Raw genomic sequence first — 4318 nt, 5'->3', positions numbered from 1 at the left:
TCTCTAAGGTTGTTATTTTTAATCTATACTTCCGTACCAAACACTTCCAAGTTATGACGGAGTTAAATGATTTAAGTAGACTGAAAAGAAAGAAAAATCATTCTCTGCACTATGACTAACCACTCTCGTACCTGAAGTTTATTGTCAGTATTATCTCCTATACATAAAATTCTTCAATCAGATTTCAGTTCCTAACAATGCTTAGCCAATTTGAACTGATTTTTCATTATATTCTGGGGGAAAAAAAAAAAAAAAAAAAAAAAGGCTCTATGCAAAGTAATCTCCAAAGAGGACTGATATTTACACAAGTGGAAGCTAAGGTGACATTTCAGTTAAAATGAAACAGCATATTGTTTTTCCACAAGAATTCTGATCTATGATTCAGCAGTGCTATCATATGATGGTCCTATAGGAATATATCCATTCCTGGATAGGGATCCTCAAACTTTTATTCATATGGCTGAAATGACTTTTATAATGGACAAAACATCATGGTTCAGAAAAAAAGGTAAAATGACAATCAACTGATTAACACAGAATGGATTTAGGCAGTGTTTTGAGACATGAGTATGATTTCAAGAAGTTGCTACAATGGCCATCTCAGTCTGGAAAAGGCACAGAGGGAGCTGACAGAAACCATTCACCTAGAAAAATTCTTCTGTGATAGTTACTGATTTTGTTAGTCTTTGGTTTATTCTTAAAAACAAGGAGATTTGCAGTTAGCATGAGAGAAGCTGCACTGTTGCAGGTAAGGTTTCTACACAAAATGCAGCATTCATAAATAAAAAGGGCATTTTTATTTTGCTCAGGAAAATTGTTGGTATTTTTGCTTTCTTCATTTTCAAGAACTTTGAAGTGCTGCTATTCCCAAAAAATGGGAACTCTCCTTTGTTTATACCTAAAGTACACAGACATATGCATGCACACACAAACATACACACAAACATCTCTTTATGTCTACCAGTTTATCAAATTTCAGATAAAGTCATATTCTAAACACTTTTGGGACTGGTAGTACAAACGGGACCCTCTGACAAGCACTGGAGTTAGGGATTAACAAGAAAATGGGAGAAAAGCATTGGAGAGACTCTTTGCTTAGTTTAAAGGAGGCTAAGGAAAACAATAGTTATCCTGTACCATCCGTTGGGAAAGTTCTGGAAGGAAGAATATGTATATGAGAACATTTTTAAGATTCATGGAATATAAGAATGAGATGACAAGGAAATAAGTAATAATGAGTGGACTGGTCAGGTAAAGTTCTGAGCCCTATACTGAAGCATGATTGTAGAAGTTTCAAGAATGGTAGAAGCACTGACCCTTTTGTATGCTGTCATGTGCATTTACTCTCACTGAAGAGCCTGTCCAGACAACAAAAGGTTTTTCTCTACCTTTTTTCATTAGTGAGGAATGTCCAGGAAGATAATGGACACAAGCGGAGGGGAGAGTAAAGTGCATATGAGGTTTGACTGCATTTTGGAGAAATTATCTTGTTACCTTGAAAATTCCTTGAGGCTTAATAAAGGTGCTAGCATACATTAATTACCCAACAAGAAAAAATTATGTTTTGATCATCCATAGCGTATGTATGGAAAAAGGATAGTAGCTTCAACATCAGTATAGTATCTGATGGTTTAGCACATTGCCCCATTAAATATCCTTGAATTTTAACTCCCTTCTTACTCTTCTCTGTTCCCTCCTCCCCCAAAATCTACATTTTTTTAATGTTGTAATCAAAATTATGCATAGAAGGAAGAAAATCCCAATTTTGAACAATTTTTTTTTCAGGATTTTAGTATGGTTCCACTTTTTTTTTTTTTTTTACTCAGAATTTTACTGCAAAAAATTTGTCCTAACAGATATGAAAAAAGATATGCAAATCTAGAATTTAAGAAAATTTTAGTGTAATGCAGTTTCTAAGATAGAATGATAATTATCCAATTTCTTTTCAGTCATCAAAGAATAAAAGAATTTCAATTACCATAAAGTGGGAAAATGTGGAAATGAAATTTGACCTAGCAGAATATATGGAACTATTGCTTGAGAACAAGATACATTTTATCAGATATAAAAAAGAGAGGCAGACTGCTATACAGAGGAAGGTGAAGTCAAGTACATATGGAGGAATTTGGACGTTTAGGTGGCATTGATTTTTTTGAACAATTGTTACTTGCTTTTCTCTAGGTGAGCGGCAGTCAGCCAAAAGCATTCCATAAGCCACAATATGGTCCAGAAGCCACTTTTGAACTATGCTGATGTCAAAAGTAGACAATGATATGGGCTTCTTGTGAAACTGAACTAAAATCAGACTCCACCATCCATTGTCTCAAAGATTGGTGTGAGGAGCTGAGGTCCACTGTTTCGAGGATGGGTATTAGGATCTGAGATAAGACTCCACCATCTATTGTCTGAGAGTTGAGTGTGAAGAGCTGAAATAAGGCTCAACATTTGATTGTTTCAAGTATTGGTATGAGGAACTGCTATCCATTATTTGAAGAGCTGGCTGCAAGACCAGCGAAACTGGATGAAAACAATCCACCAGGAATGTGCCATATGTGACATTAAGAACAGAGGTACTTCCCCCAGCACATAATAAAAGGGGAAAAACGTAATCGCTGGGGAGCCACCAACCGCTGAAGACAACTACAGACCCTAGGGATGCTGTTGGATCTGTGGTGTTGACTATCCCTCTGCACTCCAAATGCTTGCTAAATCTCTACCCTTTTTTTTTCTAATCTCTCCTACCGCTATCTTTGTTATAATAATAATCTTTTTTATAATAATTATCTTTTTATAATAAACAAACTGACCGTTTGTGGTACTTGACCTTGTTTGCGTCTTAGTTTCACTCTGGAATTATGAATTAAATGTTTCCGACACTGGGTTTTATCCAGTTGGACCTTAACACTCCTAAAATGAATTTTGATTCATAAGTAATTGAATGCTTTATCACACTTTTGGATAGGTTTCTAGTAGTAAATGAACATTTTAAAAATCAGATTGAGGTCACAGAGTGATGGGTCTATTCAGTTAGGAAAGGACCTTTGGACACCACCTGTTCCCAGCCTCCTTCTCAAAGCAGGATCAATGTGCAGTACAGACCAGGCTGCTTTGGGCTTTCTCCAACCAGGTTTTGAAAACCTCCTTAAAGCTTTTAGAGACATCTGTGATATGAACACCAGTAAAAATGCTGTGAGAACCTTTTGGACATTTCCTTCTGGATTGATTCAGGAGATTACCTCAGAGCTACTTCAGCAAGAAAGTTCCTCAGGAAATTTCCCAGATGATAGCTTTGCAGAAGAACTGCAATAACACTTTTCCAGTGTAGGAAGTTTGAATAGGATACTTGGTCCTACAGTCTGCATTTGTTTATGAATCAGTTCTGAACATACTGGTGGGATGGGAGAAATCTATAACCTTTGATCAGTAGTGTCTTTAGCAGGACTCCTTTTGAGAATTACAGAACTACCCATGGCTTCTATCTCAGTAAACATGATTCCTGCACTGACATCAACTCATAACCTGCTGGTAAGTAGTTTGTGAAGTTGTTTTGTTGATGAAACCACAGGCTACAGTTTTAGGAAAGCAGTTCTTTCTTAAGGAAATTAACAAAAATAAAATTGTCTGCTTAATCTTAATTTGTAAATAGCAGACAGATGCTTATTTTGGTAGTACTTGGCTTTGATGCTCTTAAGAAGTGCTATGTTACAATGTGAAAATTTGATTAAATGTAAACAGCTTGATTAAATAAAAATGAATTTGTAATGCATTTATTCCTCTGATAGAGTTACTTTCTAAGACGTAAATTATTTCATTTTGAAATATGTTCTCCCTTACTAAGCTGTCAGAATTAGGATCTACAAAATAGGTAAGAAAACTTTCTTTGTGACATGTATGGCATCACCTATAAAAGCACAGTAAAGTACAACATCTGAGTGATATTTCACCTCCATATGATATGAGATTACAACTTCATGAAGAGTAAATGTTTGACATTGGCTAAGGAAGGTCCCTTCCAACCATAACGATTCTCTGGTTCTGTAAATTGTTACTCATAATGTGACATGAACAAGTTCTGACTAGATTTTTTAAATTGTTTTTTCATCTTTCCAAAATTAAGATTAACAGTATTTTTAGCAAATGGAAGAAAATAATTACGTAAATAAAAAAATAATAACTAATACAAGGCAAAGGTTGAATTGCTTCAAGGATTTCACTGCTTTATGTGAAAATTCTTGAGATGTGTTTAATCGCAAGACTATTTCCTTACATATCAAAATGTATCGTTTTAATATTTTTTCTCCTGTAAGAATGTTAAACG

The sequence above is a fragment of the Pezoporus flaviventris genome, unplaced genomic scaffold (assembly GCF_033815535.1).
Source record: "Pezoporus flaviventris isolate CSIRO_AGI_PZ_B2104156 unplaced genomic scaffold, CSIRO_AGI_Pfla_v1 ptg000007l, whole genome shotgun sequence".
Lineage (NCBI taxonomy): Eukaryota > Metazoa > Chordata > Aves > Psittaciformes > Psittacidae > Pezoporus > Pezoporus flaviventris.
The sequence above is the reverse complement of the archived record's forward strand: the minus strand, read 5'-3'. Positions refer to the sequence as shown.